General features: G+C 51.5%; 1 protein-coding gene across 1 annotated transcript in view; it reads right to left on the minus strand.

The window, feature by feature from the left end:
- Positions 1 to 10,719, minus strand: part of LOC144935583 (inactive tyrosine-protein kinase PEAK1-like) — a 51,821-nt gene extending 41,102 nt beyond the window's left edge. Inside the window, exon 1 of the mRNA XM_078862393.1 lies at positions 10,567 to 10,719. The gene's annotated coding sequence lies outside the window, so the exon portion shown is untranslated. The remainder of the gene's footprint in view (positions 1 to 10,566) is intronic.

Raw genomic sequence — 10,719 nt, forward strand, 5'->3', positions numbered from 1 at the left:
CGAAGCTTCAAGTTGAATCAAATCAACGTAACAAATGCACGCGACAATAAACGTTGCCACCTCAACTTCGTGCGAAACAACGGGGTGTGTCGCAGCGGCGGCACGGCCGCTGCTGTGACGTACCGAGCCCCTTCTCCTCCTCCTCCTCAACCTTCGCCTCCTAGAGCACGTGAGCACTTACGAGCGGGGCCCTGCGCTCATCCCACAGCTGATCTTTAGACCGCGTCCGCTCGCTGGGCCGGGTTCTCTGCGTGTCCCTGCGATGGCTCTCACGCGACCCCCGCATGGAAGGGAAGCCCCGAACAGCGCTTCCGTTCCGCCCGCGAGGAGTCCGCCGCTTGGCTCGTGACACCAACCACGAACGAGTCGGCATGCAAAACATCTCACGTGCTGTGGTGCGACCGATCACAGGAGCGCCGCGGAGAAGCAACGCTTTGCACACATTTCTAATCGGGTAAACATATATCACGCAAGACAGGGGAAAAAAAGTGTAAAAGGAAAAAACCACAGGGCTTTGTGTTTAAATAGAAATTAAGACCGAGTCACAGGGCACTGTGACTGCTTGCAGTCACGAAAGCTTCAAATCAAGATTGAACCGCCTCTACGGGGAGGATTTCCACACAACTCAGACATAACTTCAACCGAGAAGATGGATGCAAAATTTAGCAATCTTTGGAAGGACGTTGATCAACCAGGTAAAGTGTCAACTTTACCTGTGTGGGCCGACTCTCCGAGTCGCATTACATTTCTACATTTTGCGAAGTTTCATCTTTTTTCTCTCTTTACCACCTTGTGCCCTGTTGGAATTTCACCCCGCACCCTCTCGCCCGTCACGGCAGCCCCTCCCCCTCCTCTACACAATGCCCCGTCACAGCGGCTTGTTTCTCTTTCTCACCTGAAGACGGTTGCTTGTTGTTGCGATCAAAACGTCGTGATCTATTATTTATTTTTCTATCTTCGTGACTTTACCGAAAGAACCATATAGCATGAATTCCTGCAGTCACGAAAGCTGCAAATCAAGATTGCTTGTTTTAGTTTCCGCGAAGGAACAGGAATGATGGCCAATAAGCAAACCAAACAAGGCAATGGCATTGTGGGATGTACTGTGAAAAATCTCAAATAAATCCACACACTACTATAGCCGTATGCAACAATTAAAAAGTGTTAAATATTTGTACTACCCAGGCGTTCAGGACAGACGAGGCTTGATCATCGCACACCTCGCAGCCAGGCCACAGAGAGTCGCCTGGGGGTGGTGGTGGAGCGTGCGGTGGTGGAGCGTGCGATGGTGGAGCGTGCGATCTACCACCACCACGACCACCACCATCCGCAGAGTCCCGTAGGGTGGGGATCCACGCGGCGTGGATTGGGCCGAGGGTCGCCGAGGTGCGACGCGTGGGCCCCCGGTGTCCTCGTATCGATCACTGTACCTGGGTCACTGTGCTGCCTGGCAACGGATGTTTATCATCAACCGCGACAACAAATATGCCGCCACCGCACGCCGGGCAAAATCACCCCGTAGGTTCAGTTTAAATGACCCAGACGACACCACGCGTCGCATTCTTTAAAGGGAAGTCACAACTGCAATTCAACTCAGAACTGTTCCAATTGCTCCGTGACCTTCGGCAATTGCGCCGTGGCTGGGCTACGTCACTCTGCCAGTCTGGCTTCGCATCGTAACACGGTAGGACTGAGTCAACAGTCGAACAGGTGAACCAAGCGAGCAGAGACATCGCCTGCAGCGTCAAGAGATGGCCGTTTGTGCCATGAGTGATGTCTGCCACTGCTCGGGTTAGAAATAAGCTTCTGGCCTGGGTGATCAACGTTTGGGCAGTGACCAGACCAGAAGATTACCTAAAGCTGGGTGGTAGAAGACTGCCAGAGTGAACCTTGAAGGACGAGTCAAGCCTGCGACACACGTCAGCGTACACGAGGCGTGATCCGTCTTGATCACGAGACACTGAATAACCGTCTGGGTGGCGGACGGTAGCAAAGTGCGAGAGTCGTGATGAAAGAGAGCGTGTTAATATCACACCAGAATGCGTCACTCAGCCCATCATCAACATCCCTCCTGGGTCAATAAAATAAGTACCACTCTTTTCGATTTAAAGCTTTCGTGACTGCAGGGATTCATCTTCTTGGTTCTTTCGGTAAAGTCACGTAGAAGGGAAGTAATAAAATAATAAAAAAAATAAAACATAATAAAATGAAATAATTCTCACGACGTTTCGGCTACAACGCAAGCAGCCGTTGTAGCCGAAACGTCGTGAGAATTATTTCATTTTATTATGTTTTATTTTTATTATTTTATTACTTCCCTTCTACGTGACTTTACCGAAAGAACCAAGAAGAAGTACCACTCTATAGTTAGTCAGAAGTGGGTGTGTGCTATAGTAGGAATGGCCCTCTCCATAGCGATGTGGAATTTTGATTCACTGGGGCCCAGGGCCAACAAGAGAGGTGAGCTCTGCCGAACATCCCGGCTGGAACAGTGGGACACGTAGTGACGCAAAGAATGCCAAGACTCCTGCTCATCAACATATGCATTATATATAATTTAATAACAATGCACATGATTGCTCCGAACCAATAAACTACATTTCTCTTGCAATCATTTTTTTTTTGAAAAATGCAAAACTCTCAGAATCCCTCCAAACAGTGCGGTTGCCTACGTACGGTGTGAAAGAAGTTCAACATACATTCACAGACTCTGCAGCATCATCCACAGGTTCATCATCCACATCGCGGCCACCAAACAGGCAGTGGTGGAAGCAGCGGTGGTGGCAATGGCGCTCGGTCACTCAGGGTCGGGGTAAGCTGCAGTTTACGTCGTCCCCAGCGTGGATGCTGGGGACGCGGGGAAGTGAGGGCGTGGGGATCGCGTCTCTCGGCGTGTGCCGCTACCGTCACACGTTGCATTTGCCTCCCTCAACGAGGGCATCGCCAACAGCGTGGAGCCGACGGCCATCACCAGGAGCTCTGGCGCTCTGCTTCAAGGTGAGCGCTCACCGCAGTTATAATAACCGTGGGTCTTAGGGCTACGGTTGGATTACGCTACGAGCTAAGGACAGGGTCCGAGTACCACTTTGTGGGGTAGTTGACAGTGGTTACCCTATCGATAGACTTCCCCATGCCACAGGAATGTGGAATTTCCACTGCTGGGTCAGGGCTGGAAAACGGAGATGAGCACAACTTCAATGTTTATTTGACCAGAAAATCTCGCTTATTTTTTTAAAGGTTATGGTTAGTAATTGGTTAAGGTAAAAATTAGGTTGGTGTTAGGTTTAGGGCCAGGGGTTAGGTTAAGGTCAAGTTATAGCATAAGTAAAGGTTATATTAGTTTTCCATTAGGTTCAGGTAAGAGTTAAAGTTCGAGTTCAGGTTCGAGTTAGATTGGTGCCATTGATCGTGTCAGGGTCAGGGGGGTTATGGATTGTTTTGTCCTAATTCACCATCGCCGCCGTCGACTGCTGGATGAAGGCCTCCCTACACTGTTGCCATCTCTCATGGTACATTAAAGATATTCTGATGGCTCGCGTTGAAAAGAGACTTGACATCAAGCGATAACAAGTGACTTGATTTTAAGTCAATGATATTACATTACAAGCGACTTGAAATCCAGCGATAACAAGTGACTTGTGTAGTGTAATAGTGCCGGCTGGTGCCCAGCAGCGGCAACTGCGGTGGACAAGTAGTACACACGCCGGTGAGCATATACACGGCTGTGTGTGTCGGCAGGGCAGAGGAACTGGGGCAATGGTCATGGAAGACCCCATCTGGTAGCCCCTGGAACCTGCTAGTGGGTTCGAGAAGAGAGGCGTGGCCAGAGCGGAGCCAGGCCGCGCTGGGTAGCATAAACGGAGCTGAGAGCGGGAGCTCAGGGCTGCCGGTTCTGGGAGTGGACTCGTCTCGTCCTCGCTGTCGTCTTCGCTAGATATTGCGCGGCCGGAGAGTTGTTGGCTGTCTCGGTCAGCACCATCGGTGTTACACGGTCAGGGTTGTGTTTAGGCTAGGCTAGACGACCAAGGAGAGTGTATGGGCGAACCTGTGAAGTGTGAAGGTGTTGAATAAAGAAGTTGCCTCATGGAAAACCTTGTCTCCGAATCGCTGACACGGCACATGTGTAGTGAGTTCAACTGAGTCGCAGACGTACTCTTTGGAGGCAACACATTTATCAATACCAACACACGGGGTCACTGCCCCTTCACCAGATAACAAACTGTGGTGGTGGCCACCAGGCTAACTACACTAATTACACCATGACTAGCTACAACTACCGGACCACAGCATGGGTCCAGGTCCACGTGTTGGTGACTCAGAGAACATAGAACTTAGATTCTTCAGGATGAACAACAGCAGCCGGTCCCTCTGGGGGACCCGGCTTATATCCTCCGTGGCGGGGCTGGCCCCGCCCTTAGCCACGCCCACCTTCTCGAATCCTCGAGCAGGATCTCGGACCTGACACGTGACCACCCCTAGCCCCCACTTGGGGGCCCTGTGTAGACTCAACTGGTCATGTGTCCACTGGGGTCAACCAAAGTGCCACAGCCTATAGTAACCCCATTCCCGTAGCCGGCACTCTCACACCCTATCCTGTAGGTGTCGGCACTGCACGCAGAGCGTGGTGCCACTCAGCACTGCCAGCCAGCGCTCACCGAGCCCCTCTAGGGCCGGTACTGCACCCACATCCACGTGGTGCCCGCAATGTCAATACATCGCACGCCGTGCCTCTCTGGGGCCGGCATTACACAGTGACACCCGCAACGTCACTACACATGTATAAAAATGATAAACATTTGCAGCCAAATGACAATTAAAGTTAATAAACAATGATCAGCATTAAGACAAATGCAAATCTAAAGTAATATTGCTTTGCATGACACCAATCTCTCTTGACATACGCTGGAATGGCGATTGCAGAGAGGGCATCTGACAGTGCAGGCATATCGCTTGTAAAGGTCCAAGAGCACACTGGCCTATACTAAACGAGGAAGCCAAACTATGATTTTCATTCAAATGCACGTGCACTTGTTAAGCTTTGCGAAAGCAAGAGCAACTGAGCAGCCTGCAGCATCTCTCCAGTGGTGCGCTGTCGGTGCTCATCATAGCACAGCGACGCGAGCCACGTGCCAGTGTCCCTGGCACACCGGTGATGCAACGCAACGCCATCAGCAGCAGCAGCAGCAGCCCGGGATGCAGTGGCCCTATGAGCAGAGACAACCGTGGCCTTCGGGCCCGGGCGACGCCTCTCCTTGCTCAAACGAGCAGTCGAGCGGCCCGTCCTCGGCTTCCTCATGTGGCTGATGTTGATGTCGAGCAGCAGCTGTAATCTTACATCAAGGCCGTCGAACCAAATGATTGCTCGAGGAGTAGCGGAGTGGTGCATTGCCGCTGTGATGGTGGTGACGATGCCACCTCCCCTGTGTTTACGAATTGTTACACGTCCCGTGGTTCTGCTCTGGGTGGCGACCAGAGTCTCCGCACACTGCCCGGGAGTTCTTAACGCTCCATTTGCGCACCATCATCAAGTATCCACATTCCTATGGTAGGGCCCAGTCTTCCTCGAGGACAAACACTGTTGGCTTCTGACAGAGTGCACTCGTTTTATGAAATGGGAGGGCTGATGGGATGCCTTGACGCCATGTCACAGCGGGGGGCTGTGAAACGGCGACTCTACACTCAAACTAAATCGCCCCCCGGTCGACGCTCCTCAAAGCTGCCGTGGTCATAGTAAACAGAGCAGCCAGAATAGCACCGCCACAGAAAATAAACACGCACTGACAAAAGGAGATTCATAGAATTTCGACAAGATGCTTCAATTTAGCGTGCACGCTGCATCATCATCATCAACACGCTCACTCAAAATGCACGTGACAATGCACAAAACAATAGGGCTATCCACACGGGAAAACTTATAACGCATGACATCTGCCGATTTTGTTAGATTATCCACCGTATAGCAAAACACAACATAACTTGGATTCTAAAACATGTGGTTTAACGTCGATCTACAACCGATAACATTCAGTGTGATGTAAATACGAATTGATCAAAACCTATATTTTATGCTCAAGATACATTGTGTAGGATTGTAGATTTAAGAACATATATTTTTGTTACAATAACAACACATGTATCGAGTAAAGAGATCATGTGTCTGTGGATCTACATGCACCCCAAGCGGAAAGATATGCCTTCATAAAGAATGTGTTTGTGACCCTCAATCACAGGAACTCTTCACACCGTGTAAGGGCTGAGTCACTGTGTGTGCCTCACTGGCACGCCGAGTCACTATCCGTCCGGCGGAGCAAAGTCTGTCGGAATCAACGGAACGCAAGGCCTGCACACCGCAACGTACACCGGCGCATTTGCCTACTGTGCCGCGCGCATTCGTGATGGGGCACAACAATCAGACAACGCTCCTTGCAGACATAACCACAACAACGGATCTCTACGCAATGAACTCTTCTCTGTGACTTTAACTGCAAGTGACCAGCAAGACCAGCCTAGCTGCAACTAATGCTCCGAGTTCTCCTTCCGAATACTAATTCTATACCCGGACCCGCTCTCCCAGATCTTAGGAGGGCCAGATAAACCTCCACTTTCTGCCCTAATGCAGTAAGCGTTCTCCACAGGAATGTGTGAGGTCAACCGCGTGACCCCTGTGTGTGTGCGTGTGTGCGTGTCGCTGCGTTAGACGCTATCGGTCCACCGAAATCAATCCTGGAGTGCCCAATAGAGCACTGACAAACGCTTCCACAAACACGGGGCAGTTACAAAGCAAACTACCACAATACGGAAAGTGATTAGATAAACATCAATAACAATATTTACACTTTTGGTGGAAGGCTGACTAATGTACTCCTCCACTAGGCAAGTGTGAAAACGGGAGAGGGATGGCAGGGCCGATGCAATTATAAATGTGGAAGAATCTCCGTGAACTCAGCAGTCGCTGGTAATTACATCAATTTCAAGCACCCACTCTGCACACGCCGCAAAGTCTGCGAAACGCGTGCACGACCTCGCATCGCCGAGCGAGCGTGGCCTCAACTTTGATGAAGCCAGAGCAGTGCTTCTGGGGAAACTCGAGAATGCAAATTGGCTCAAGTTCACTCTTCTTCTCGCTCGCAGCACAACGACGGGATCACGTTTGAGATACACAGCCTGAACACCTTACAACGCAACAACATAGGGCCATAACAGAAGCCCTCTGTGGCTCTACATTTACCACGTGTGGCAATGTGAACCACTCACGCTTTGCCCCTCAGCCACTCTCAGCCGTGAACTCCAGTCTCTTTACTGCCTGCCATGAGCAGGTCTTCCATACTGCAGTTTTCCTGCATCCTGAGCCTTCAAATTCAATCTCCCAGCTGTGATCTAAACCCAAATCCTCAGGCTCGCTGCTCTCTGCATCCGGCACTTTCTTGTTTATCTCTCAACGACTGCCGCCCTGGCAACTTGAGAGCCACCAATATTCTTACTCTTTTATTAAGAGGACACAAACAGCAAGGTTCTGTTTTGTTATCTTCAATCACAATCTTCCAACCCCCGTGTGGTCTTGCCCGCTACTAACGTCCCTGGTTTACTACAAACTCTCGCGGCCGCCACGTCCACAGCTCTCCCCACAATCTCAGCCTCCTGCCTCCATGGAAATAAAAATTTAACAAAAATCTGACAATTTGCCTCCTTCCCACATCTGTCTCTCCATATAAAAAATTAGTATTTTTTACACATCCCATCAGCAACACGACCTTCTGACAATACACAATTTCAGCAGCATTGGTTCAGTACAAGCAAACTTTGGACTGGTTTCGACATTGTGTGTCAGCAGAATTCAGGCTCACTTAGACGAATTGCTGGTAAACTGCCGAGATGTTCATGGGCAAGGGCCCCCCCCCCTCTCTGTTAGATACGGGTCCTAGTTCGACGCTATCATCGTTAGTGTCGTGTTGAATGTTGCTGAGATGTCGCACTCCCAGAAAGCCGTGGGCCTACTGGGACGCGTAAATAACACCTTTATTCTTCACGTGGAGGGAAAGGAATGTGAAGGGAACATTTATTTATCTTGTTATAATCTGCGCAAGGACCCTAGCGATATTTTGTACGGAAAAACCGGACGGATGGGGCTGCATGACAGTAGGGCATTGATTCCCAGTAAGACAGCAGAATCAGCAGCAGCGTGATTTGACTATCTGCTGCTGCTGATGATTCGCCTTGGCTGGGGGAATGTGATTTTTTTTACGTGAATGACATCAACACATACATGACCATCTAGGCGAGCACCACTACATCTGTTGATGTCGGCACGAGGTGGCAACGAGCCGCTACAGATGCCTCCTGCAGCAACCCGTCCACGGGAAGTCTCCCCGCGTCAGTTGTGTCGGCCAACAGCGAGGGGTGGTGGCTCCATTGCGACAGAGGCGAGGTGAACGCCGCCGCTTCTCACACCTCGCCCTGCCACTCACACCTCGCCCTGCCACTGCGTCCATTGCCACTCCACTCCCTGTTCGGCACAATAAAATCTATTTCTGAAAATTCATTTTTTTTACAAATAACACTGCACGCGATGTGACGGGATAAATCCAGCGATGCGCATGGCACGACTATGCCCACGATGCCTCGCAGTGCAATGACAGCCAAGATGTAATGGGGCGCTTCGTGACCAATTGTTGTAATCCGCTTAATGATCATCCGTTCATCTCGAGCGATCTGACGTCAAACCACGGGAGCATGCGGACGCCTCGCGCACTCGTGGGGAAGCCTCCTCCGTCTGCTGCTGCTGCTGCTGTGTGTTGTGGTGTGTTGTTGTTGTTGTGTGTGTTGTTGTTGTTGTGTTGTGTGTGTGTGTGTTGTTGTTGTGTGTGTTGTGTATGTTGTGTGTGTTGTTGTGTGTGTTGTGTGTTGTTGTGTGTGTTGTTGTTGTGCGTGTTGTTGCTGTGTGTGTGTTGTGTGTGTGTGTTGTTGTGTGTGTGTGTTGTGCGTGTTGTGTGTGTGTGTGTTGCTGTGTGTGTTGCTGTGTGTGTGTTGTTGTGTGTGTGTTGTTGTGTGTGTTGTGTGTGTTGCTGTGTGTGTTGTTGTGTTGCTGTGTGTGTGTTGCTGTGTATGTGTTGCTGTGTGTGTGCTGCTGTGTGTGCTGTGTGTGTGTTGCTGTATGTGTGTTGTGTGTGTGTGTGTTGCTGTGTTTGTGTTTCTGCTGCTGTGTGTGTTGCTGTGTATGCTGCTGTGTGTGTTGTGTGTGTGTTGTGGTGTTGCTGTGTTTGTGTTGCTGTGTGTGTGTTGCTGTATGTGTGTTGTGGTGTTGCTGTGTTTGTGTTGCTGTGTTTGTGTTGCTGCTGCTGTGTGTGTTGCTGTGTGTGCTGTGTGTGTTGTGTGTGTGTGATCTGTACTGAGCCGTGTACTGTCACGCTGCGTGTGTTATGGAGTACGTGTCACGCGGCGTGTGCGGGCTGCATGTACACGCCGTGTACAGTGTGCACACTGTACACGGCGTGGTAGTGGTGGTACCCGTGTGTGTGGTAGTGGTGGTGGTGGTACCTGTGTGTGGTAGTGGTGGTGGTGGTACCTGTGTGTGTGGTAGTGGTGGTACCTGTGTGTGGTAGTGGTGGTGGTCGTGGTACCTGTGTGTGGTAGTGGTGGTACCTGTGTGTGGTTGTGGTGGTGGTGGTACCTGTGTGTGTGGTAGTGGTGGTACCTGTGTGTGGTAGTGGTGGTACCTGTGTGTGGTTGTGGTGGTGGTGGTACCTGTGTGTGTGGTAGTGGTGGTACCTGTGTGTGGTTGTGGTGGTGGTGGTACCTGTGTGTGGTAGTGGTGGTACCTGTGTGTGGTTGTGGTGGTACCTGTGTGTGGTTGTGGTGGTGGTGGTACCTGTGTGTGTGGTAGTGGTGGTACCTGTGTGTGGTTGTGGTGGTGGTGGTACCTGTGTGTGTGGTAGTGGTGGTACCTGTGTGTGGTAGTGGTGGTACCTGTGTGTGGTTGTGGTAGTGGTGGTACCTGTGTGTGTGGTAGTGGTGGTACCTGTGTGTGGTGGTGGTGGTAGTGGTGGTGGTGGTGGTACCTGTGTGTGGTGGTGGTGGTACCTGTGTGTGGTGGTGGTGGTAGTGGTGGTGGTGGTGGTACCTGTGTGTGGTGGTGGTGGTACCTGTGTGTGTGGTAGTGGTGGTACCTGTGTGTGGTTGTGGTGGTGGTGGTACCTGTGTGTGTGGTAGTGGTGGTACCTGTGTGTGGTTGTGGTGGTGGTGGTACCTGTGTGTGTGGTAGTGGTGGTACCTGTGTGTGGTGGTGGTGGTACCTGTGTGTGGTGGTGGTGGTACCTGTGTGTGGTGGTGGTGGTACCTGTGTGTGGTGGTGGTGGTACCTGTGTGTGGTGGTGGTGGTACCTGTGTGTGGTGGTGGTGGTACCTGTGTGTGGTAGTGGTGGAGGTGGTACCTGTGTGTGGTGGTGGTGGTACCTGTGTGTGGTGGTGGTGGTACCTGTGTGTGTGGTAGTGGTGGTACCTGTGTGTGGTGGTGGTGGTAGTGGTGGTACCTGTGTGTGGTAGTGGTGGTGGTACCCGCGTCTGCGTTACCTGCAAGCTGGAGGTTCCTGCAGTCGAACCCGGGTCCTGGTAGCAGCACGGGGCGCCTGGTCCCCCTGGGACCGCCTTGGTCTCCCTTGGGCCCCCTGGTCCCCCTGGTCTCCCTGGTCCCCCTGGTCTCCCCGTCTCCCACGCTGCTGCTGC

This window comes from Lampetra fluviatilis, chromosome 13 (assembly GCF_964198595.1).
Source record: "Lampetra fluviatilis chromosome 13, kcLamFluv1.1, whole genome shotgun sequence".
NCBI lineage: Eukaryota > Metazoa > Chordata > Hyperoartia > Petromyzontiformes > Petromyzontidae > Lampetra > Lampetra fluviatilis.